Raw genomic sequence first — 27,454 nt, 5'->3', positions numbered from 1 at the left:
GACCTAACATAATTTCATCTGATTCCAAGAGCTGACATTCACCAGTAAGTCATTGACTGACCCATTAGCCTGTGGCATGGATTTTGTTATCTGAGTTGGTGCAAAATGCTTCCTACTAGCCAGATTTTAAGGCAGGCTAAAGGCAAATGGACAGTGTAAAGAACTGTGATCATCAGAGCAGTTACACTAAAGAATGATTAAAATAATACAGACAGAAATGGTGATAATGTTACATGGATAATTAATTTTAAATAAAGAGACATTTTAGTGTATCAGACTTTAACTTCTAGCACTGTTGCCTTCTTCCAGCAATGTCTGCTGTTCAGACTGATTTTAACTGAGCTCTGGTGAACCTGCAGGCCCTTAACATGCATGTTTAATATCTGGTCACTCTGACTTGGTATTGGACTGAACCCCCGAGCGAGGTGAAAATTTCTCTCTTTCTAAGCTCTTTTCTCTGTGAATCTATGTGCGTATGTGTGTGTTTGTGCCAGAAAGGATGTGTGTACTTAGAGATTGCTTCTGGCACCTTTCTGAGCCCATTCCAGCAGTTGAAATACTGATAGACAGATGTCACGGAGAAGTGTGGCTCACTCTATTAGTATGATCACATATATGCTATGTTTATGTGTGTACGTGCAAATTAGGTAGACAACACAGATCTATGTGTGTGTGCAATGTTAGTATTCCCAGCAGAACTGCCAGTCAGTCAGTGCAGCTTCTGTCACATTTGCCTACATAAAAATGTCTCTATCCCACTGAGCAGCCAACTGCATCTCTAAGTCACCACAAACATATGAATGCATGCACTTTGCACACACATATTTAACTATCACCATCATGTGGGGTGGGGGTAAGTCTGCCACCTCTCTTTGCCAACAATGGATTGCTTATTTCAATAAAGGTTGCATGAATGAGAAGTCAAACCACTTGATGAATGTGTCAGCAGAGCAGGGAGATAAGCAGAGGAGAGTAAAAGGAGAGAAATTTAGGAGATATGAAGGGGGGAATAGAAGGGGTGAGCTGGAAGAGAGAACAGGGTTCTTTTTTTCTATAGAACTGTGCCAAGCAGTCAGAGGGCAAACAACAATCATCACTCTCTTTCTTTGTCTCTCTGTGTTGTAGCGCTCCAGTATTTTTAGCCATAATTTCAAGCGGCATTTGTGAAATGAAAGCCTTTTTTGGTTAATTTTTGTGTTTAATGCTACACAAAAGCTTCTCTTTTTTCTCCTTGGTGTCAGACTAATCTTTCTTTTTTATTGAAGATAATGTCCAATCTTATGATGGCTAACAGACAAAAAAAGGACCAGAAAGTGGAAATTACTCCCCAGAGAATAGTTCTGAGTACAGCGTGTGACCAATAAGTGCTCTCCAAAACAAAAAAAGACAAATACAGCCATTTTGAAACACTTATTTAAAAAAAACCCTGCATCTACTTCATGTAAAACATTTCTACCTCCTTTATGATCTTGTTTTTTCGAACTTTCATGTCAATTGGGTAGACTGCTGAAAACATTAGCTCGTTAGTTAATAGCTGGTTTCTTGTGATTCTTCTTTTCTTTTGTGATTTCATGTTTTTATATATGTGTTCTCATTACTGTCATAGATTTTGGACTGTGGGTGGACAAATCAAGCAATTTTAGGAGACTGTAAGAAATCTTAAAGGTCAGATTTTCAAATTTCCTGAATTATGAGACTAAAATCAAGATAATTTCACCATTAAAAAATACAGTTGGTTTGGTGACGATAAAATAGCCTTTAGTCACAGCCCAAAAACAGTTTGAATTTCAGGAGAATTGCCTGTGAAGGAGCGTAGTGTGTTTTCTTTCTCTCACACCCTAGGGTGCAACTCTATAGAAAGGGAGCAATGTGGGAAATTAAAGGACGCTGGCAGGAGGTGGGACAGGATCTTAAACACACACAGAGAGGGCAATGACGAGTGGGTTAGGTCAACAGGGAGGCAAATTGTTAGCCTGTACAAACAGGGAACAGTGCACAGGTTTCACTGCTGATAGGGGGAAAACACCCAAATCAGAAGATATGATTCTAATTAAAGATGCTATTTACATTCTAGCATCAGGAGGGCGGAGAGCTCCAGAGATGGGGGAGGTGGGCTGGAGAACAGCAGAGACAAAACAAACGGCTTGGCCAAAAAAATAATAAAAAATCTGTCACAGATTGATCCAAATGAGAAGGGGAGGGTTTTTGTTTTTTCAAAAGAGAGTCTTTCCTCCTGGGGTTTTTAAATTGTGGAAATTCTGCAGGCTACTGGGAATTGAGCCCATGTTTTTCTGGTGAACAGATACCTTTCCTGGACATCAGAGAGGGATAGAAAGACACAAAGAAAGAATGAAAGAAAGAAAGAAAGAAAGAAAGAAAGAAAGAAAGAAAGAAAGAAAGAAAGGTTCATGCACATTTAGAAAAAAACCCAAAACTAATTCTTCCCTTTACCTGCCAAAAGAATACTACATCAATCTTAAAACACCACAGAAAGCTAAAAGGCGACTTGTTGACTTGTTTTCCTCACAGGCTAAACAGACTTCCTCAAGGTCAAAGAAAATGTCAATGAGGGGAAAGAAAATACAGTCTTTCACAAATTAATTAGTGTGTGGCACAGTTTTATTTTTCTTTCGTGACAGCTAATTTGCCATATTTCATGTTTCATCTGACGACAACAACAAAAGAAATACTCTTCCACGTCGGGGGCGTCATGTAGCATGCGTGACATTTCTTGGAGGTTTGGATGATAGATTTTCCTGACTACCTTTAAGTGCGCCCAAAAAACTCAAACCAACCAGATGCTGAGGGGTTGAAGGGTTGTCATCATTATGCAAATTTGTCGCACAAATTGTCACATGAAATTCTCTATTGTCAATTATTCCCATGTCACAAGACTGAAAAATATTTGGCACCACTGATGAAACAGAGACATGAAAGGGCACAGACAGACACGGGGACAGAAAGACAGCCAGAGACAGGGGTCGTCTGTCCGTCTGCGTTCTCCTCTCCCTTCTTAGTCAGAAAGAGCTCTGGGACTATGTGATGTGTCTCAGTAAGGAAGTGCTTATTCTTCCAACCTACTTAAGCTAATTAGAACCACTGTATGACCCCTAACTGTAAATCTCTCTCATCCATCTATGGCATGCAGAATGGGAGGAGAGGAGCAAGGAAGAAGGGACAGAGAGGGGTGGGGAACGAAAAGGAAATGGACTTCTAATTCCCATTAGGGCCATTATGGGCATTTTGGAAGCTGATTTTTTCATCAGTTGCTTTTCATTGATTCAAAGTAAGTAATGAAATTGAGCATATTTGATATTTAAGCAAAAAAGTCCAAAAATAGCTTTGATTAAACCATTATAAAATGGGATGGGGTTTGAAATCGGCATTCTATGGATATGTTGGGGTGTGTTGGTAATAGTAACAATTTAATTCTGTTTTTTTTTTTGTTAAAAGTTGGTGCAATTTGCCAACAGACATAATTGAAAAGAACATCTATGCATTTTTAATGTGGCCAGCCTTTTTTCATGCACAGTACTACCAAACAATTCTGGATTTGCTGATGATATCACAGGAATTATTTAGTGAGATCATGATTTCTTTTTTGAAAGTGTATTAGCGGAGAGAGCCGAAGGAAATGGTTTTGCTGATTTCTGAGTGTGATTAGGTGAGAGGGGTGGTATGAAGTGAATCCATTATTTGTCATTCTCCACAATTGGAACTGAGTTCCTGCAGCTCACTTTACTCCCAGTTGCCATTGAAATAAACCTTGGATTTTTTTCCCCCATAAGGTGGAATGTACAGAAGTCTATTTCACAGACTTTAATCCTGACTAACATTCATATTTTTCCCCTTTGTAGTTCCTTTACCTCAATTATTTCCACAAGGCATTCCTCATATTATTATATTCCTTTCAATAAAGAACGGTGTTTTATTCCTATTTCATAAAGCCTATTTTGTACTAGCCTTGTATACATGCATTATGAGTACAAAGGCATATTTTGCTTGACCCAGCTTGCACCTGTTACATTGCCGGTGTGTTTAGTGATGCTGATAATTAAATCTCAATCTGAACTGAGCTGCTGAACCTCAAGTCCCACAGAATCGCAGCATTAACAGAACGCCATAACTGCAAATGCTGACTATCCCTAAACTGTAATTACCACAATACACTCCACAAAGTAATGCAGTGTATTATTCATGAGGTCTTTACTGTTTATGATTTGAAACAACCTTTATCGTTCTGTTGGTGAACTACTTTCCCTTCTGCAATCCATCCATCCCACATTCTTTCATTAAGTCTCTTCTTTTTTTAATGACATACCTCATTCTGCTTAGTAAAATGAAGATTAGTACAGTAAAAAACCCAATTTGCGACTTTGAATGAAATTACATTTTAATCCTGGGACCCTGCTGAATAAGACGCATTGTGGCTCGGAGCTAGCCCTGCTCTCAGAGGACACACATGCTGCAAACGCGTTCGCACACACATCTGCACTCCCGCATGCACATCTGCAGAGAAATGCAAGTACTGGCCTCACGCAAAAAAAAATGTATCTTGCATTTATGAGATTCATGCACGCACAGAGAGTCTGCCCTGTGCTCACTAAAGGTTATTAAGCCTAATGAGGCTTTACAAGGCCATGCTGCCTTTAGTGTTTTCTTTGAGATGATGAGGGGATTTGTGCCGTAAAACCACAGTGGAATAAACGAGTGGAAAGAGAGGGACAAAAACTTGCGCCTAGCCAGCGCTGCAGGGAAACTGACAGCTTGGGACAAGCAGGCCACTTAATGCAAACAGCTCAAAGCTTTTTCTTTATTACTACTATGATGACAGTTCAGCGCGGTCTTGACTGAGCCAGATTAATTGAGCAGAGCAGAAACAGCGGAGTATGTATTACCAAAAGGACTCTGGGCTTGTTTGAGCTGCTCACTATGACATTCAAGTTAGTGTTCTAATGTTTGTCTTGTGTTTTTGCCTCTGGTAAAACAAATGTCTCCAGTAGTTCCACAACAATTTTATGTTACTCAGTGGAGCTAAAAAGTAAATGAAGTAGACCAGTGATGGATGGAAGCAAAAAGCACCAGAATGGCTGTATATATCAGCAAGCAAAGGAGATGTGGTTTTCATTATAATGAGTTAATAAAGGAACTGATGGAGGTATATAGGGATAAAGAAAGCAGGAATTGGTCCATTCTATACTCAGAAAGAAGGGAAAACGTTGAATGGGAGAATATGGAAGTAGGGGAAAGTGGTAATCAGGTGCTAGGAAATATGAGAATGGACAGAATATGCGGAATTAGAAATCGCATGAAAAAACTACGCATCAAGCAAAAATTAAGGAACATTTGAAGGATGAATCTTGGAAAAAGGGAAGTATATTTCAGAGAATAAGAAAGTGACTATGGAAAAAGGGAGGCACCAGGTAGAAAACAAGGAAAGTAAAGAGATAAGGGAATAAACTTAGTGTAAATAAACAGGAAAGAATCAGGAATGAAAGAATGAGGCATGGGGAGAAAGTAGTTATTTAGAAAAAAGGGAGGGAAAGCAAAAGGAGGGAAGTGGGATAGAGGAATAAATAGAAAAACTAGTGAAGGGTGGAAAAAAAGAAGAGGGATCAGCAGAGGAAGGAGAGTTCAAAGGTTGCAAGAAATGAAGAAGAGAGGGTGGAGGTGCTGGGAGGGAAAGTGGTAATGCTGGGGAAGGCTGACAGCAGTCCCACGACTTGTGTTTTCTCTTCCTTTGCACAGTCTGATGGAGGCAGTTTTATCTACACTGTGCTGGTTCATTAGAGGATTAGTGAGTGATAACTAAAAGTTATCTGTGATTGAAAACACCTTCACTCCAACACGTGCACACACGTGGACATGCACACATGTACACACACATTCTGTTTACACACGAACACACACTGTGCACATATAGATTGTACTCATGCAAACTTATTCAACTTCCCAAACTTATTCCATTCACCTAAAGTTAGTGCCATCTTTCCCGTTCTGCAGAACCTGCAGTTGTTTGCCTGCATACACACATGAGAATGTGTGTTATAGTTTTTCATTATGTGGCAACTGAGGCAGAACACCACAAATCTAGGCCAGGTGGGCTTCAGTGATAAGGGCACATCGGGAGACAACACACACACATTTTAGGACCTCCTATAGGAGATCCCATAGGCATAGGTCAGGGGTGAAAGACAAGCAGACGGGAGAGGCAGACCAGTGGCGAGACAGGGGAGAGAAGGTGAGAAAGACATGCGCTGATGTGAGATTAAACAGATGCTGACAGATGGCGTTGGGGCATAGCTGAGCCACTGCCAGAGAGACAGGTTAGCCAAACACAAGATGAGAAAATGGGGTAAATGTCCAGAAAGGGGTAAGACAAAATTCAAGTAATAAAAGCAAAAGAGTAGGAAAGAGAAACAGATAGAGAACCAAACAGAATTAGACAGATAGCAATTCCGACAGGGTGGGGTGGGAAACAAAGAAAGATTAAAAACTGAGAAAGAAATAGCAAAGTGAAGTGAGCAAGTAAGTTAGAGATAGAAAAGGAAAGGGGGGACCAGGCGGTGTCAGAGAAAGTGTGACAGAGCCAAGAGCTGTCAGGGATGAAGTTATTTGAGAGGCGGGTGAGGCACAGACAGAAGATTGAAGGATGGTAGACCCCAAGGTAACTTCTGTGTTCCTTCTGGGATATTTATGTTGGGAGTTGGCAAGAAAACAGGCATGATTTAGAGCCCATCTGGTTAGGTTTCAACACCACCTGCCCACAGAGGAAAAGCTGTCTGTAAGGAGACATACAACAGTGCACCAGTGGCACTCGTGTACACACTCAAACATGCTTCGTTACATCAGTTACATGTGTAGAAATGGAACCATTTCCCTCGATTTGGCTCTCCTCCAGTTTTGGCATTTTAAATTTGAGTCTAAATGCTGGGATTTAGGGCAATGCACAGGATCCTAAACATAAACGATATCATAAAGTTATATTTTGGTCCAATTTAGTGTATGTTTTGGATGCTAAAGATAAGAGTAAGGGCAAAATGAAAATGGTTGCATAGCAGGTCACAGCACTGAAGAAAGAGAAACCAGTTATGTTTGTGGATGGAAAACTTGATCGCCTTGTTTAAAGGAATAAAAATCTTTATGTAATGAGGCATGACCATAAAAACTATAAGCCTACTACCGCTTTAGCCAGATCACAGAATAGAATGATGATTATGGAAATCTGGAATTTGTGCAGCGTTTTTGTTCACTACACTCTGACCTCGCCACTCCCCACAAGGAAACACTCTACTCATCTCAGCAGGGAGAAGGGATTTGTGTTGGTGTGTGCAGGCATGCAGCAAAAGAATGAGCAGAGCACTGACAGCTTAAGTACACCGCTGTGATTGAAAGGGTTTCTTGAGGTATGTGATCGCTGCCTTTTGCTTGTCAGTCTGTTTGTCAACAGGAAAAACTACAGAACTGGATTTTATGAAACCTGAAGAAGTATATGGAGCACGGCCAAAACTGAACTTTTAAAATTAGGCATAAATCTGGATTATCTTGTTTAAAAATTACAAAAATCAGGGAATTGGCCTTGGTTGAACATGAGCTTGAAAGGGCCCTTTCCATTTGGTTGTGTGTTGCTTTTTTAAATGCAGCATCTAACTCAAGTGGGGCTCCTGTAACTAGCTTGCAGGTTTTAGTTTTTAATTTTTTAAGTGGAAAATTTTGTTAACGATATTTGTGAACACAGTTCACAGTTCAGCACAGCTAATATTCCAGTGCATTGTTTTGAATAATGGATTGTCCATCAAACTGGTTTGGGCCAATGGGCAAACAACGGTTTTACTACAAATCCTGAATAGACTTGGATGCTACGTTTAGTGCTCTGTATGTTCACGGTGTCAAACTACCATTAGCTCGCTTTCTTCAAATCAGTTTGTGGTGTTTGTGGTCAGACTGCAGAAACAACAAAAAACTAATACAGGTTAAATTGTACTAGTATGTCTCAAGAAATTAAAATATTATGAAAATTGTTTTTTTGTTAAATTAATTAAAAAGGCAGACCTTTTCATATTTTACATTCATGTGACATAAAGTCAAATATTTCAAGTTTGCTGATTATTGCTTTTAGCTTGACTGTAGTAAAAATGTAAATAACTGTGGTAGGACTTTTCTTTATTAAAGCCTAGAAATAATATGGTAAAGGTGGAGTAATACGGTTGGAACAAGACTAAGGTCATAGAATGTTATTACCATGTAATTACAATAAAATGATTATATATATATATATATATATATATATATATAAACATTTAATAGCATTCTAATGTGTCATGGTGTCAAAGCATCAGTGTAGAAAAATTATCATTTCCCTCAGTTTCTGACCTGTTATTAATGTTATTAATTAACCTGTTATTATTCAGTCACTTTAATTTTAAAACTGTGTATATACTGTATATTCTGTGTATTCATTATCTCACTCTTATTGTCTGTTTATGCCCTGTCCTTATCTTCAATGTCATGCTGTTCTGTTGTATCTTAATTGCCCCTTGGGGATAAATAAAGTCTTTCTGATTCTGATTAACCATGTACATAGAGTTCAGTGTAATATTACTCAGGTAGAACCACTGTTTGTGCACAGTAGTCACTTGGGATCACCATCTATTTGGGCAATTAAGTGGTAATAAACTACTATTTCCACATTCTTGCCTTTTTGTTTCCACTTTGTTGTTCCCCTATTACCACATTATCACTGGAAGCTGCACTAGAAAGTGCAACCAAAAATAAATAAATTGGAACTGCATGTCTGACGTGAGTGAAAACACCCTCAAATTAAAGCTATGTAAACTTGGCTCTTGTTTCAGCGGCAAATGCAAAATTACGGCACATGCTTCGGACTTTTCTAAAACTCTCACACAATTCCACATTTACATTAATATTGACACGATCTCCCCGTAAAACGCATGTCCTATCCCGTGATTGCAGGGACCTACTGATGCAAATCAATACATAAACTCTAGTGTTCAAACGCCACGACAGTCGCAGCCACAGCTCTGCCCCACACATGCGTGGATAGGAATGCCTCAGTCAAACTGTATCTGGGACCATCCATCACACACAAGCAGTTGTCATTTCTTAGGAAGTCATGTTTCTCTCACCTTCTCGCTTTCTGTATTGACCTCTGCGTTTGAGCTGGCTCCATAAAGCAGAGCAGAGCGGAACGACAGATAAATCCTCGTCTGACTGCAGGTGCAGGGGAAACGTCAAGATGATCTGATATTCATTTGCACAACATCTAACACATAAATACTATTTATTGGATGAGAAGAGACATGCAGACATGACACAACAGAGCAAGTCACTACAATATACAAGGTAGCAGGGAAAAATTTAAAAGGGCGAGTATTGAAGGCAAGTGATGTGTGAATTTCAAAGTGAGTTTAAATGGGATGACCCACAAGAAATAAAGAGATGGAGAAATAAAGAGCTAAAAAAGTGCGATAGAGAGAAGAGAAATAGGATGTGATCAGTTTTCCTTCTTCATTGTCCTTCACTATAGAGGACAGTCCGTCCTCCAGATAGCGCTAAAGCAGCTTCCCTGTCGCACTTATCTCCTGCCAAGTCACGCAAGAGAGCGGTGCAATATTTCACTCTAATTCAGGTAGTAGCATGCATATATCTTGCATCTAGCTGCTCATTTTCTTTGTTGTGGTTGAGGGACAACTGAAGAACACCATAAAATTACTATTTGTAAAACCTTTCAAGATAAATTGTATGACCAAAATGTGGACTGTTTGGACACTTATTGAGATAAAATGACAAATAGCATGACAAGAAAACAAATCACTTTTGTTTGATAACTTTATGCCTGACTGCCATATTTTCCCGGTACAACAGTGTAGGCGTGTAGGTGTGAACAGTCAACTAACTTCACTTGGGTTGTCATGTCATAACATTTTTATGCTGTATAAAAAACAGATTCCCTGAGATGTAACAAGGTTGTTGCACCGGCAAACAGTACAAGACTGAGCAGAATCAATAAGTTGTGAAGTACCTCAGGCAAGGAAACGGATTTTTTAATTGAGAAAAAGGGAATGAACAAATATTGAATTGTGTTGTTCTTTGTTTTCTTTCTTTTGTTTAAAAAAAGAAGAAGCTTGTGGCATTGTTTTTTTCTGTGTGTTTCACCAGTAGAGTGGCCGTGAGGTTTTGCTGGAAACCAACTGTTTATATTTTCCCAACTCATGACACCAGAGTGAACTGGCACTGAGGCATGCAGGTGGAATGGTTTGGTAGAAAGATCCTTTTCAGGCAGGACAGCTGGGCAAAATGGTTGGGTGGATATATCTTTTTCAGGCAGCCCGCCGTTGACTACTGCTGACTGGGACTTGTCAGGTATTAAATTGGACTGACTGGAGGAGCGATATCTCAATTTTAGCTGAGATGCCCGCAGAACGAGTGGATCGAAATCTGTCCTTTAAAAATGTAAAGTCTCATTTAGGACGATTGGCATGCGACGTGTGATAATGAAACACATTTGAAACGACTGAACTGTTTCACCAGAGTAGAAGCATTTTATGTCGCCTTTTGTCACCTAGCTGGGTATGAAAAGCAAAGGAAGGCAGTGCAGTATCTGAAAATATGAATTCCTTTTTTAGTGCAGTGCACAGAAGAAGAAAATTAGCTTTCATCAAATGACTCCTTCAACAGAAAAAATGGGAAAGGCATAGAAGTCACACTTTGTCCTTGTCCAAAAGGCTCATTGTGCTTGAATATCAATAGCAATCTAAAATTATACATCGAAATAATCAATTGCAGGCTTACAGCTTCCAAATTAATTAAATGATTATGAAACAGCAAAGTTGGGCAAAGGTTACATAAGGCATTATAAATGTAATCCTCTGAAACTCGCAAACTTAAAATGCAAGTCCCACAATTCTCCTGCTGGACAAATGGGGTTCATTTTGCAAGAGAGATTAAGTGTTGAAATTACAGTTTTGAGTTTTATTTTTACTCATGCTTAATAAATAGTTGGATTTACATGCAAGTCAAGAAGGAGAAATGGGACTTTCCTGCCATCTGTGTTTTTTGCTTTTCTTTTATGGCGCAAAGAAACAAAGCATAGCTTATGAGTCAGCAAAGCAATTGTGGCATTGGACATTCCCGCAGCAGTCACTCTCAGACTTTGTTTAACAGTGTTAATTTTCCAAATGGCACCATAGTACAGATGCAGAGTTCATTGGCACGCTTTTCAGCTGTAGTTAAAGGATGCCTGATAGACCAGTACGTGCTTGATCTGTACATTCCACTTCCTTGTCCACTCTGTCACTCTCAATCCAACCATCGCCGCTGCATCAACAGAGAGGGTTACAAGTTGACTGCCAAGGCAGAAGCTCTGCCAATAGCACTGTTTGTGCGCCTGTGTCTTTTGTTGTTATATTGGGTGTGAAAATGTTTGTTGTGTCAGCTTTGGCATGAATGCGCTGTCCTCACTTTACCGTATAAACAGTTGAGTTTGAGCTCAGGTTTTATTTTAGTTTCACACGAGCTTCCTCGGCAGATTTTATTGCCTGGATCTTTTGAAATAATAATGTTTACTTGTTCATTTCTGTGAGTCCTTTATAGATGTCGTGTTCATTTTGGATTTAAGGCTGACTTTTACTTTTGTTTCTGAAAAGATTGATTTTTTTAGCCACCCAGAGAGATAGGAACAAGCTGAAAATAAACACCGAGTTGCCCAGCAGACACTAAAGATCACACTTAGCATTTATCTGGATTAATGGCTTTTTAACTAATGCAAGCTTAACAGTCACTCTTTGCATACATGTAGTTTGATCTTGTTTGGAACAAGTAGTTCCAAATTTAATTTGCTTGGCATTTGGTGATGGACAGGTGGAGTACAGTGGGTTAATCAGAGTCTGTTTTCAGCGTCTGGAAAGGAAGATTTATCAAATAAAGAGTTGGTGTTAAATGGGACTAAAAATTCAAAGCGTTCTTATTCCAGGATGTTAAAATGTCACCGATGTTCTGTCACTTGTGCTGGTGTTCCGGAAATACAGCGAGATATGCTCTGTGATGTCTGTGTCTTAGACACAGAGAGATAACGGTCCTCTTTTAAAGAGTGATGCCAAGTTACTTGTTTGCCCGCCAGGGTATCGCAATTCACAGCCTATTAAGGACCTAAGTGTTTTGCATTTTGTTTTCATATGCTGATTCATTGTGACTGTTGCTTGCTTTTTTACTTGCTTCCACTCACTGCTTGGGCACCAAACACTACTTCAGTGTTTCCCCTAGGCTGGCTGCATTGGATGAAGGGAACACTGTGCTTGGTTAGGTTAAGGAAAAGATCAAGATGTGGGTTAAAATATATTGTGTTAAAACATAAATCCTGCATATTATTGTAATGACGTGTATGCACAAGTTCAATAAGGAAGGAAGATATTTCCTAAGTTTTTGGCTGCTAGTCTGTTCTCTACATCACTACCACGTTCCCATGCTCTCAGTCTCAGTGCTAACACCATTACCCTAGTCCAGTCATCTTCTTGCCTGCCTTCATTGAACCAATCAGCCTCCACTCTGCATGGTTTAAATTTGTGCTCTCCGTCACTCTCCCTTTCAGAATTGTGCAACCCACCTCCTCCCATCTCCACCTCAACCAAGTCACCCAGAGCTCCATCCAAGCCTCAGTCTTCATCTTCACCACACCTCTGCATCTAGGGGGTGTCCTGTCCTGTCACCCCTGGGATATGGATCTGCCATGATGGGTCATCGGATTCTAATCACCAAATACATTCATACATTTCTCTGTCTCAATAAATCATGTTCAGTTCTTCCATATGACCTCTCCTTACTGAACTGGTCGTGCTCTACTGGTGTCTCTTGATGTAGTTCTTTGCAAGCATCTACAGTGGCTTGCAAAAGTATTCGGCCCCCTTGAACTTCCCCACATTTTGTCACATTACAGCCACAAACATGAATCAATTTTATTGGAATTCCACGTGAAAGATTAATATAAAGTGGTGTACACGTGAGAAGTGGAACGAAAATCATACATGATTCCAAACATTTTTTACAAATAAATAACTGAAAAGTGGGGTGTGTATAATTATTCAGCCCCCTGATTCAATACTTTGTAGAACCACCGTTTGCTGCAATTACAGCTGCCAGTCTTTTAGGGTCTGTCTCTACCAGCTTTGCACATCTAGAGACTGAAATTCTTGCCCATTCTAATGTGCAAAACAGCTCCAGCTCAGTCAGATTAGATGGACAGCGTTTGTGAACAGCAGTTTTCATATCTTGACACAGACTCTCGATTGGATTTAGATCTGGACTTTGACTGGGCCATTCTAACACATGGATATGTTTTGTTTTAAACCGTTCCATTGTTGCCCTGGCTTTATGTTTAGGATCGTTGTCCTGCTGGAAGGTGAACCTCCGCCCCAGTCTCAAGTCTTTTGCAGACTCCAAGAGGTTTTCTTCCAAGATTGCCCTGTATTTGGCTCCATCCATCAACTCTGACCAGCTTCCCTGTCCCTGCTGAAGAGAAGCACCCCCAGAGCATGATGCTGCCACCACCATATTTGACAGTGGGGATGGTGTGTTCAGAGTGATGTGCAGTGTTAGTTTTCCACCACACATAGCGTTTTGCATTTTGGCCAAAAAGTTCCATTTTGGTCTCATCTGACCAGAACACCTTCTTCCACATGTTTGCTGTGTCCCCCACATGGCTTGTGGCAAACTGCAAACGGGACTTCTTATGGTTTTCTGCTAACAATGGCTTTCTTCTTGCCACTCTTCCATAAAGGCCAACTTTGTGCAGTGAAATCTTTTTGTAGCCTAAGCCTGTTTTTGTCAGGCGCAGTGGCCCGTGGACATGGGATGGACTCAAGCGCAGATTCAAAACCGGAGGCCAGGGGTGAGGTGTAACGAAAAGAGACTTTATTTTTACAATGCTCAGAGGCTAACAGAAAGTGCAGACTAGAATCAATGAACATAAACTAGATGTCTGAGGCGAGAGAAAAATACTGTGGTGAAAACTAGATGGCAGGGATAACTGGGTGCAGGTACTGGGCAGGGAAAACTGTGGCGGGCCCGGGCAAAGCTTGCAGGTGGGGGTTGCGTGGAGGGGGGAGGCAGGAGAGGTCCAGGTGGGTGCTGCATGCAATGCAGGGAGGCAGGCAGGAGAGAATGGCAGCTCCAAAACGGAGAGGGGTTACCGGTGGCAGCAAACTGGTATCCAGGAGAGCTTGGTAGGTGGTTTTCAGAGGTAAAGTTGGCAGATAATCTGGCGAAGACCAGTTGAGTGCGCCGGTCATAAATACTGCTGGTCCGATTGCCATCAGGTGAGGAACAACAAAGACTCCACCCAGTGGGGAGGAGCTGATGCTGTGGAAAACCACCCAGACCACGACAGTTTTAAATGTCTCAATAACTTTATCCCTGACCTGTCTGCTGTGTTCTTTGGACTTCATGGTGTTGTTGCTCTCAATATTCTCTTAGACAACCTCTGAGGCCGTCACAGAGCAGCTGTATTTGTACTGACATTAGATAACACACAGCACCGTGGAGGGAACAGCCATCCATCATTTGCACTATGAGTTTAGTGCAAATTTAGTGCACTCTATTTAGTCATTAGCACTCATCAGGCAATGTCTATGGGCAACTGACTGCACTCAGACCAAAAGGGGCTGAATAATTTTGCACACCCCACTTTTCAGTTATTTTTCTGTAAAAAATGTTTGGAATCATGTATGATTTTCATTCCACTTCTCGTGTGTACACCACTTTGTGTTGGTCTTTCACATGGAATTCCAATAAAATAGATTCATGTTTGTGGCTGTAATGTGACAAAATGTGGAAAAATTCAAGGGGGCCGAATACTTTTGCAAGCCACTGTATATTCATAGCAAGTGGGCGACCGTGGCTCAGGGGGTTGGGACTCGCATCTTAACCGGAAGGTCGCCGGTTCGATCCCTGGGCTCTCTGTCCTGGTCGTTGTGTCCTTGGGCAAGACACTTTACCCTACTGGTGTTGGCCAGAGGGGCCGATGGCACGATATGGCAGCCTCGCTTCTGTCAGTCTGCCCAAGGGCAGCTGTGGCTACAACTGTAGCTTGCCTCCACCAGTGTGTGAATGAATAGTGGTATTGTAAAGTGCCTTGAAAAGCGCTATATAAATCCAATCCATTATTATTAAGTGGAAATGAGAGATCCATCTATCCTTTATTTATCACCGATTGCAATATTCATGGCTGAAGTGTACCCTGCTGATATTTATTTTTTCCTGATTCTGATTTTCTTTTTAAAAACTCTAACGTGCAGCATATACGGAGAAAAACATTGTTTCTTCAATGTAAAATATTTTTTTCATAATACAAATTACAAAAATAATTAAACCTTACAATTTTAGCCAAAATCTCAGGTACCAGATGTCCTTTCACTGGATAATAAAGAGCTCTGCTACAGGAAAGAAGTACAAATAATTCCCTGAATATGAGTTCTTGTACACCCACATTTACCTGACACGTTTTACCTTACCAAACAAGAAAAGGTGCAACAAATTATATTACAAAATGATATAACTAAATAAATGTCATGTACTTGCATAATTTTAATTTTTATAAATTAAATTTTCACCAGATAAAGGACATCAATCCTTTTCTCTTTATCACTTTCTCTTTATCACTCTTTATCACTTTTAACATTCTTAATCGCTTTTTTAGTTTATGTGATAATCCTGGAGTTACTTCTTCACCAAGTATGTGCGATGATTTTTTAGCATTTTTCAATAACAAGATCTTATCGATTAGGGCCCTTGTTTCGTTGTCTGTTGTCTCAGTTCAAAGCCCTCCACCTGTGTGTTCAGCTGTCTTAGAGCAGTTTGATCCCGTCTCCCTTAAGGACCTGACCGCGATAGTTAGTGGCCTAAGATCATCACACTGCCCCTCTGATTCTCTTCCCCCGAGTCTGCTCAAAAACACTTTTAATATTGTTGGCCCTTTTATTCTGAAATTGATTAATACGTCCCTTACTACAGGCTGCGTCCCACTATGCTTCAAACAAGCTGTAGTTCAGCCTCTTCTTAAAAAACAAAACCTGGACCCAACTGTTCTGTCTAATTACAGGCCCATCTCAAAGCTTCCTTTTCTATCTAAAGTTTTGGAGAAAGTGGTCTATCTACAGTTGCAGGCACACCTCGATTCTAATATGATCTCAGAAAAATTTCAATCTGGTTTTAAATCATTACATAGCACTGAGACAGCACTTTTAAGGATTTTTAACGATATTCTCTTAACTATGGATTCTGGCAGCCCTGCTGCCCTTTTACTGTTGGACTTGTCAGCAGCTTTTGACACGGTTGACCACGACATCCTGTTATCACGGCTAGAATCGCATGCTGGCCTAAAAGGATCTGCCCTTCAGTGGTTTCGCTCCTACTTGACAGAAAGGTTCTTTTATGTCAATATGGGCCCCCACAACTCCAAATTAGCTCCTCTTAAATACGGCGTTCCTCAAGGCTCTATTTTGGGTCCCGCCCTCTTCGCACTCTATTTGCTGCCATTGGGCTCCATCTTCTCGCGGTACAGCATTTCATTTCATTGCTTTGCGGATGATCTACAGATTTATCTACCTTTAAAATCAGGATCAGATCAACCGCAGCTCTTATTACGCTGCCTTGACGACGTTAAACAGTGGTTATCATTAAATTTTTTACAGCTAAACGAAAACAAAACTGAGGTTGTCATTTTTGGCAATTTCAATCATATCGACAGCACGTTGGGTACCCTCTCCTCGTATTGTAAAACACATGTAAAAAACCTCGGAGTTTACATTGATGGTTCTTTTAAATTGAATAAGCAGGTGAGTGCAGTAGTTCAGTCCTGTTTTTTTCAGCTAAGACAGCTAGCCAGGATAAAGCCATACCTTCCGGCTGACGTCTTCGAGCGTATCATCCACCTTTTTCTTACTTGCAGATTGGACTACTGCAATTCATTGTATTATGGCCTAGATCATGCCACCATCCATCGCCTTCAGATGGTTCAAAATGCTGCTGCTCGCCTGCTAACTGGTACCAAACGGAGAGAGCATATAACCCCAATTTTAGCCTCTTTACACTGGCTCCCTGTCCCCTACAGGATCCAATTTAAACTCTTACTTTTTGTTTTTAAGTCACTCAACGCCCGAGCCCCCCCCTACTTGTCAGAGCTCCTCTCTGCCTATGCTCCAGGAAAACCCACGAGATCTAGTTCAAAACTATTGTTGTCCATTCCACGGACTAACCTCAAATCTCGTGGTGATAGATCCTTCTCTGTGGCAGGTCCCAGACTTTGGAATAGTCTCCCCTTTAATATTAGATCTGCTCAAACTCTTGAGCAATTTAAATCTTTACTAAAGACACACTTTTACGCTCTGGCTTTTAACACATCATGACCCAAGCATTTTGGATTTATCTGAATTAGTTAGTATTGTTTCAATTCTTCTATTTTATTGTTTCTATTGTTATTATTGTATTACACTGTAGTTTTTAATTTTATTGTTATTGTTAAGCACTTTGTGCAGCATCGGCTGTTGGAAATGTGCTATATAAATAAATCTGACCTTGACCCTTGACCTTGACTTGTCTCCACAGCTTTAGCTTTAGCCACTTTACTTTTGTTAGCTTTTATTAAAATCTACATGTTAAACCTGGGGAGGGTGAGTTAAGTGTCTAATTACATTTGCTGTTACAAACATTTTCACAGTGTTCGAGTCTGCATTAACAACAAAGAGCTTCCACATTAATGACGTGTTCTCATGTGGTTGTGAGTGTACACCTGAGTTGCTGTGTGCATGTTGCGCATGAATGAAATAGACATTTCGCTAGAAATCACAGATTATGGTTCTTGGTTGGTCAGTTATCTTATCACTATGTCCAGGTAAAACTCTCATTGAGATTAAAAATCTCTTTTTCATGAGTGACCGCCAAGAGGAGCAGAGATCTAATATTGCAATAACCCAGTGTGTTGCATGCACATATCTGTGACACAGCAGTTTTTAAAAAACACCAGTATTTGATGCTCCGTGAGAATGAGCATCAAACGAGAATAGATTTGAGTGACAATTCTCTTTCGGTTTGTCACTACAAGTGACAGCTTTCACATACTAATTTGATCCACTGCTGATAACGTTATTTCTAACTCGGTTACAATTGTTGAAAGCCAAATGTATTCCATGAACGATTCAGAAGTATTCACATTTAACAATTAATTTCAGCTCAGAGTTTTGAACAAATGTGATTTCACCTGGCTCCTTTCTGCTTCAACAACAAAGTCAGTGCACATATTTGTGGATATATATGTACAGCAGGCCATACACTAAAAGAAATGCTGGTCAATTCTTGTTCCTTGGTGGCACTTAAAGAATGAGATATTGATTGCAACACACACAACTTATTTTCCAGCTTTACGTAAATCAGTTTGTGATTGACAGTTTCTGGACCCGGAGCTGTCCATCCCACTGACTGTTGATACCTATATCCACTTTCCAGCCTACCAGAGGTTTAACCCTGCTTTCAAACTAGCATCAGTTGCTTCTCCAAGAGCTTTTATTAACAGTGGACATTTCCAAAACCTAATAATATTGCTGGTTTCTCTCTATAGCATGCCTGGGATTGTACAAGCCTAAGTGATTAGTTTTACAGCAGCACAAATCGCTCTGAAGTAGATTGTCAGCGGTGAGTGCAGGAGGTCCTCCAGAGGGAAAACATTCAGTCCTCTAGCTATTTAATTATGAGGGCAACAGACCCTTGGGTCCATGGCTTCTTTCTCTCACAAAAGAGGCTCACTAACAAACTCCGGTGAATGCCTTTGATTGATCTAAAGCTATTTGAGGTGGCCATGAAAAGAAAAAAGACAGTTACAGAAGGAGGGAATGGGAGAGGAGGAGAAGAAGAAAGCAGAGAGAGAGGGGGCTGGAAAGAAAAAAGATGGAAGGAAAGCGGAGAGAGGGATATCAGCAGGGAGGGAAGTACTGTATGGAGCCAGGAAGAGAGAATGAGGGATGAAGGGAAGCAAGGCATGGATAGATGGCTGGAGGGATGAGTAGAGAGAAAGAGGAGGGGATGTTGGCGTCTTTTCTGGCACGGCAGTTTCCTGCACACACAGAATCCACACAACTAGAGACAGACCCAAGAGGTGCATTTGCACACATGCTGACACAAAAACACACTTTGTTAAACTGGTGTTAGGGCTTCCACTGTATCATGGGAACAGAGATGTGGATGTATTTGCATAAGTGGGTATTATACTCTGAGCCAGTGGACAGTAGCGATGGCTAAAGTAGACAAGATAATGCTTTCATTCTCTCTTTCGCTCCCTCCCTTGCCCGGTTGCCACACACAAACTCTCCATTTATTGCTTACTGACTTTTTTTCCCCCTCTTTTTTTACTCAAGGCAGAAAAAATTTCTTCCTGCTCTTCTTACTTTGTCTCCCTCCCTCTCACCAAACAAACACATTCATCCTGTATATTTGTTGTGCAGTTAACACTTTTCACACCCTCCAACTTCTCCTCTTATCTCCTTTACTAAACTCCCAGTGTGAGAACTTTTTCAATTATCCCTGCCTCTACCTCTGAGGGTGAGGGACGAAGGCACTGTTTTGGCAGGATAAAGAGCCCGCAGAGGAGAGAGAGGGGAGAGGGGAGGGGAAAGAGAAGGGTGGAGGCAGGAGGGGTGGGAGGAAAAGAGAAGTTAAGGGAGAGATTCCGCAGTGACTCCGTTCCAACAAGTCATCTTTCATTTTTATGACTTCAATCAAGTGTCCTTGAAGCCTAAATACACCCAGATCATGCACTCTTATCCTGGCTCGAAGACTGGGATACCTTTAAGTATAATAATACCTGCACTGCCCACTGTGTGCACAGATTTTAATGACTGTCAGTCTAGCCCTGTCATTTAATAGCAAATAGTGTCCTGTCCCTGCTGTGCTTGGGCACAAATACAAAATGTACCCCATTTACTTTCATTTTTTTCTCTTTGTCATTGCCTCTAAGTGAGCCTCACTCTCTTCTACTCCTTCCCACACTTTTTGCTCTCCACATCCACCTCTCATTTCTACCACTCACATGCACACGTCTTTCTCTTGGCAGGACACCACTGCAGTTTGTCACAATATGGTACTGGAAGCAGTGAGAGTACCTTTGTTTCTCTCTATCTGTGCGTGGGTGTGTGACAGAGTCTGTGTGAGGGTGAGAGATAGAGAGACATGTGTAAACTTGCTGAGGATGTAACCTTGCCCAGAGAACTCTGGCTGCAGAAAGTCAACTGTCACCTTTGTGTGTGTTCCACTACAGTTACAGAGTTATAGGAGTGTGTAATTCCATCTGTCAGAGTCTACCTCAGTCTGTGTGTGTGTGCGTGTTTTACGTGTGTGTCCGCGCACGAGCACGCACAGCAGGACTCTCTCCTGTTCCTTCGGGCATTCCGATTCCTCGTCCCATTTTCATCCTTCTCTTTCTTATTAAGACTTGTCTTCTCACCTCTCTGTTTCTCCGTCTCTCTCAGTTTCCTCTCCATTTCCTCATTCCTTTCGCAGCATCGTTTTTCTCACTTCTTCTCCCCTCTCCACCTCTACTTCTCGGTCTATCCATCTTCTCTACTCTCCCTTTTTGTTTTTGCCTCACTCACCCTTCCCTCCTGCTTATCGCTTTCCTTTCCCCTATTTTCCTCCTACTCATTTCCCACCTGTATGGGACTGCTGTTCAGAGCCATCGAGCCCAGCGCTTGTAATACCCTGACCAGAGTTATTTAGCCGCGATATGACAGGTAGGGAAATGAAATCACCACTTGGGTGTGTGTGTGTGTGTGTGTTTTTCGTTTTGTTCCCCTTTACTGTTTCTCCTTCCCATTTATGAGACCCTGCTGCAGGGCTATTTTTAGTCAGCTGCCACCTTCTCACTGGCTTGTAAAAGCCGTCCACCAGACGTTCACTTAGGCAGAAATTCTCTATTGTGATTGCGGGATTGATGAATGTTATCTGCAGTGGTGTTTTGGAATGAATTTTAAAAAACACCTTCCCCTCTCTCTCTCTCATCGCTCCAGCATTGCCTGACATATATATTATAAATATTTTAAAACTGTTGTGTATCACATATTATATTAAGTCAACTCCGACTCTGCTTTTGGCTGACAAATGAATGATGATAAACGTATTAATTCATTTACAGGTTTGGATTTAGGGACTCATATACCACTGTCGTTTGGTTTTAGGATAGGCTTGGTTTCAGCTGGCCCATCAGCATTGTACAGAAAGAAATGCTGTCTATTACCTGACAGTGAATAGATTCACACTGTTTTGCCTCGAGGCAGCACTCAGGACCTTCTTGCCTCACAGCAAGAAGGTCCTGAGTTCAGTTCCACCATCAGGCCAGAGTCTTTCTGTGTGGAGCATGTTCTCCCCGTGTCTTTGTGGGTTCTCTCCAGGTACTCCGGCTTGCTCCCACAGTCCAATGACATGCTGTTAGTGGGAATAGGTTCATTCTAAGTTGCCCATAGGTGTGAATGTGAGTGCGAATGGTTGTCTGTCTGTATGTGTTACCCTGCCTCTCACCCTAAGAGAGCTGGGATAGGCTCTCTTAGGGTGCTAAAGTAGTGCAAACCCTGGATAACAAGGATTTTTCTGCTTTTCATGGGTTGTCTCTTATATTTCCTAATGATAATTTTAGCCGGACTGTGTTTAATGCGTTAATCACATGTCCACCTTTTTATGTTCTGCATTTTAACTGAGTTGCCCTGTCTTGTTAATTTGTATGCTTTAGAGTTAGCAATCTGATGTTTTTTAGTTTTTCCTTTTTGTATGGTGCAACATCAGCTTGTTACTAGGCTAGGCACTTTTGATAAGGTCCCCTCTTTACACTTATGCATGTCAGTAAGAACTCCAGGACACAAAAATAAAGTGCACCAGTAAGATTTGCAGTGAGATCCGTTTAGTGAGTAGTGGGTAGCAGCCCCGGGCACTCTTCAGTGCCCCAAGTTGGCCATATTGATTTGTTGATTTAGTGGAGCTGTTGTTTTTAACTATCTAATATTGTGATTGTAGATTAATTTTTAAGAAACATATTAAAATAAAGGAATAATTTGGTTTTAATTTAAATAGATTTTTTCTTCTTTTATGGCCACTCAGTCCTAATTTTGATTGACTGATTGTCTGTGTGTTTTACTGCCAGTTTGTAAAATAATTCAGCATTATTAGATTAATGTTTCATAGGGTGGAATTTCCTCGGGTGGTGGTTTTGGTCATTTTTCTTAAAACCTTTGTGTATTTGATCAAGGATAAAAAAGGACAGCTGCTCAGTTTGTAGCTATGCTATGCTGCAAACCAATGATACTAGAAAAAAACAGAGTCACAGAAGTAAAGTAAAGTAAATAAACCAGAAGAAGGGCTTTTGAAGTTGCATCCAAAGAAATTTTGTCTGTGATGCTCATGCTTTTGCCAAATCTCCGTTCTCTAGTGTTGTGCAGGTTTGTTTGGTAACAGACAAGTTGGTCACCCCAACTCATAAAAACAAAAAGTAGATTATGCTCCCTGTGGTGCCCCCAAACTCAGTGTTCGATAACCAAACAGAAAAGGAATCAGAGGTCCTGATTCTATTGCTTTTATACTCACTTCCAAACATTTCACACACTCTGAAAGGATCCCATGCCAGTCCTAGAACCATAAACACCCCCGTGGATCGATTTGCTCATGCTTCAGTAAAGCAGTAGGTGTACAACTCTTGTGGTCATGGATACAAGTTTGAATTGGACTGTTACTGCTTGGAAAAAATGTGTTGGGAGTAAAGTGTAAGGATCTTCTTAAGCAAAGTGGAAGTGGCGTGAAAGAGGCAAATTGAGAAATAGGGCGAACGTGACAAAGCTTGAATGTGATTCCTGGATTAAAATGCAGTTAAAAAGAAGAAAAACTTTTCTGAAAAGGCTCTACTCATCACAACCACTCTTTTCTGTAAATCAGAAGAGCTGGCACAAAGTAGAGCTGCTTTTGCACACCATTTCCATCTGCATGATTTTTACCAAGCTCAGGGGCCCAACTGAGGTGACAGATCGCTCCCAAGGAAAGGACAGACTGCCTGATGTTCAAGAATGGAAGACTTGTGAATTTCTGATCCGTAAATGTCATTTTATCTCTTGGCTATCTTTCAAAAATTCATTTTCTGTCTCTCTTAAGGGTGTAGCCTTTCACAGACACACTTGCACGCATTCAATCTCTCCTCTGTCTCCCTCCCTTTCCTTTATCCGTCAGATGCTTAATCTGATATTAAAGATACTCCCAAATGCAAAGCTACCCTTCAGAGCTCCCATTTACCACTACGACACATGCATACCTGCCAATTACACTCCCTCTTCTCTCTTCCCTGCAACTGCTCTCTTGCTGAGTATTTTATACATATGGGGACACACCTGCCAAAGGCACTGATTTCTCCACCACCTCCTTTCTCATGTGCATGCACGCACACACACACACACACTTTGACCTGCCAGTGCCACAAAGCATCTTTTCCCTTTGAGCAGACTCCCTAAATATGTCAGGTGGGGTATAACAGGAGGTGAAGGAAGAGGAAAGGTTGATGCTGGGGAAAGAAGGGAATTGAGTGAGAGATGCACACATCAGACATGAGGAGGATTTCACTTTTGCGTGAAATCACGTTATCAGACTGGTGCAGGGTATGCCAGCTGGGAGAAGAAAGCAGCAGGAGGAGGAGCTGAGAGACAGGAGGGGGGGAAATGTCTGAGACAACTGTAGGCTTTCATATCCTGGCTACAGAACATAACACATATTGAAAGGTAGAGATTTTTACATTGATGAATTATTACTAGAAGGACTTCCAGACAACCAAATGGATAATTTGGATGTGCACATGGTCGGACCAAAGGATGGCATGTCAATTTCATGGTTACTTTGTTTTGTATGCCAACGTAAGCTTCAAAGAAAAGTCTTAGATAAAAGGCGGTGCGTATAATCACCAGCACACTATGCGCTCACACATGCTCGTGCATACTATACCCAGTATTGGCATAATCTCCCCTGCTCTGGCATATGGCTGCACACTCAAGTGTGCAAACTTTTATGTATGTTTCACATTAGACATAGAATTTCAGTGCTTGAAGGGTTCAAATGTAAAATATGGTTTCAGAGATGTGGGACATATTTTATAGAAGTATGCACACAATCTCTCACCTACTGTACATTTACACATTCCGCCGTGTACTATTTATTATTTTGTTATTCTTCATTTTGTTTAGGTAATATTAATTATTCATTGCTACTGGCACCCACAAATATCATCCCAGAAGATTAATATGAAATTTATCCGTCCCACTTCCTCACCGGCATGTACTCATTCCCGTGGTGTACCTGACACTGAGCAAGAAGCCTATTTGCTATGCAGGGGAACCTCCGACAAGCCGAAGACCTAAAGTTGAGTTAATTAAACATTAGGCATTAATCAAAATGAGATCGTTAATCTCGACACGATTATCTGTGATATTTTGTAAATTATGTGCTCCTTCCCAGGCACACTGAGTCAAGGGTGTGCACACTGGGGCATGCACGCAAGCTGACAGACATATACACACAGTGGAGAGAAATTCACTTTGCCCAGTGTGTGTGTGCGTATGTGGGCCGACAATTCAGCTCTCATTGCTCTTTGATGCCCTTTACATGTTTCAATCAACATCAATCAACACTTGGAATGCGGCTCGTCATATTAATTGAGAATGAAAAATACAACTGCTGAGGGGGAGGGAGGGAATATTCACACATCAGTGAATATTGCTTTCCATTCACTTGCAACATAATAGGGTTAAATGTTGTAGACCAAAGTAACTTTGCTGACCTGCACACACCACACGCAGACACAAATCATTGAGACTCACAGCTGCTCCCTTTATTTGAACGATCACACATTGCAGAGGTGTTTGCCAACTAAGGAAATTAAGTTTGGCTCCTAAATGTCTATCTACTTAGAAAGATCTGACGCATGCAATCTTTTTTATGAATCTAAATTAGAGGTGACTTTGTAGAGTGTTAAACTCTGAGTTGGCATTTACAGAAAGATTATTGCCTTCTCTCTTTTTTTCTTCCTTTTCTTTTCTGCTCTTCAGCCTGAAAGAGCTGAGCTATAGTTATCAATGGGTTTTGTCAGGAGACAGGCGAAATTTCTAGCCCCAAGGCGTCTTATCTCTAGCTGACTTTGTTTCTGGATGTATCTACTGGCTTTCAGTATACACGAAAAATGACGGCACACACAGCATCCACGCAGTGCGCTGAGATCCTGTGATATAGTCACACAAATATTAAAGATAAGTCGCACACGTGTGGACATCCGCTCACTCAAGTTAACGCAGAGCTCACAAACATTCCTACATGAGAGCACATTTAGCTTACACCACCGCAGAATTTACAGCATAATCCCTTTATTTTTCTCTGAACTGACAATAGTTGCTTTGCACATAGCCGGCCACCCTTGTATCTGTGTTGATGATAAGTTATTTTCCTCTGCTACAATTACACCCCTTGGCTAGACGTACTAATGGCAGATAAGTGATTAGGACCTGGTGCAGAGATTTGTCCTATTTATTTGATGCAGCAATTAAGATGAAAACTGAGGTAAGAGAGAGACAGATTAGTTACTTAATTTTCCTGTGGCCCAAATGGAGGAGGCGAAATGGACAAAAATGGCACAGTGATTACATTTGTACCCTACAAATGGAGGGGGGGTCCTGTTGGCTCAGAATCTTGCTGATTGTGCCAGAACTTTCTTTTCTGTTTGTTCCCATTTCTGCATTCAAAGACACTAAGTGGAAACACTAAAGGCAAGTGAATTTGGCCTGTACAAAATACAGAAAAGATGCTTGATCAATAGAAATTCCATTACAAATCATATATGAATTAAGACTGATATTTAGTCCGTGATCAAGACTGGAAAAAGAAAGGCAGGCTAATTCCACTCCCCTCCTCCCCAGCCTTCCGGGATTTTGTCCCACGTAACAGTTTGATATATAGGCTTTGTGGCAATTTGGGACTATTGTGAAAAGAATGCTGAGAAGGTTTGCGAAAATCTAGTTTTAGCGACTTAATCAGCGCAAGTGTTACTGTTCTAACTATGTTACCGTAGTGATTTTTTCCGAATATTACAACAGACCAGGTCTGTGCCTGTTTAAAACAGGCCTTTTACCCTCCAGTATTGCTGATAGCAGTTTTGTCAATATTATTGACTTACTGCTCATCCAAGCTTAAAACTACACTGACTGCTTGGGGTCATCAAGACGCTAGCATTACAACTCAAATTAGCTGACAACGAATAGCACAGCTCAGAGAGAAGGTTAAATATGACCTTCTCTCGACACATATAACATAGCCTAGAGCACCACCTAATGACTAGTTTTCCAACTTAATCTAACTGTTCTTTTCTTTTTAGTTGATTAATGTAACAACTGTTACATAAATTACAACTGTTAAAACATAGTGTTTATTACGTTTTATAACCAATCATTTTGGTCAAATTAATCATAAAATTTAACATTTTTAACTTTTTTTGCAGTCATCCAATAATCCAATCCAATTTTCTTGTCACTGCTGTCATTCTATTCTAAAGTTAGGATGTGGGCAACATAAGGCTGGAAAAGTAAGTGGTATTAAAACAACTCAGTTAGGTTAACTGGTAAATTGGTTATTTAGCAAAGCTGGTTACAGGTTCTGAAAGAAACAGCATTAACAAATTGTGGAACAATTACAGAATAACACACGCATATTATCAAATTTGAATATTGACAAATAAAATTGAGAGAATCTGGAGAAATCTCTGTAGGAAAGGTTAAAAATCAATACTAGATCTTCAGGACCTGAAAAAGCTAGTTAAAGGTCTGACATGCAAAGAAGAAGCTATATGTGTACATGATCTAAAAATGCTGCTTTCTTCTCTGGGTCCAAGCTAATTTAAAATGGACTGATGCACCATGGGAAAACTGTTGAAATGTCAATTTTGGGGGTTTGGTCCTGTGAAAAAATTCACATTGAAGACTGATATTTAGTCTCTAGTCTGGAGGACCTCTTGTGAGAAACCATCCGACTTGTTGTCATCATCCAGTTCAAAGGAGCGCATGCCAGATGGTATGGGGGTGCATTAGTGCCCATTGGCAGCCTGCACATCTGGAAAGGCACCATCAATGCTAAAAGGTATACACAGGTTTTAGAGCAGCATGTGTCATAAGTATTTTACACAGTTTCCCAAATTGAGGTTTTAAAGTAGAAAGTTTACTGATTTAACATCACAGAACATAACAGCAGCAGAGCAGAATGAAGGTTGAAGAATTTCATACGGTATTAGGAAAAAATTAAATATCTTGCCAAAATTAAGTATGTTATGAGTTTTTCTGCATGGGAGTTGGTTTGTTCTGACTCTGTACGTTGAGGGTATGGATTCACAGCTATT

The 27,454-nt window shown here is 40.7% G+C and overlaps 1 protein-coding gene across 1 annotated transcript in view; it reads left to right on the top strand.

The window, feature by feature from the left end:
• Nucleotides 1-27,454, top strand: part of grin3ba (glutamate receptor, ionotropic, N-methyl-D-aspartate 3Ba) — a 90,187-nt gene that overhangs the window by 1,004 nt on the left and 61,729 nt on the right. The window lies entirely within an intron of this gene.

Source organism: Aulonocara stuartgranti, assembly GCF_965226115.1.
Source record: "Aulonocara stuartgranti genome assembly, chromosome: 19".
NCBI lineage: Eukaryota > Metazoa > Chordata > Actinopteri > Cichliformes > Cichlidae > Aulonocara > Aulonocara stuartgranti.
Note: the sequence above shows the minus strand (reverse complement) of the source record. Positions and strands in the feature narration are given on the sequence as shown.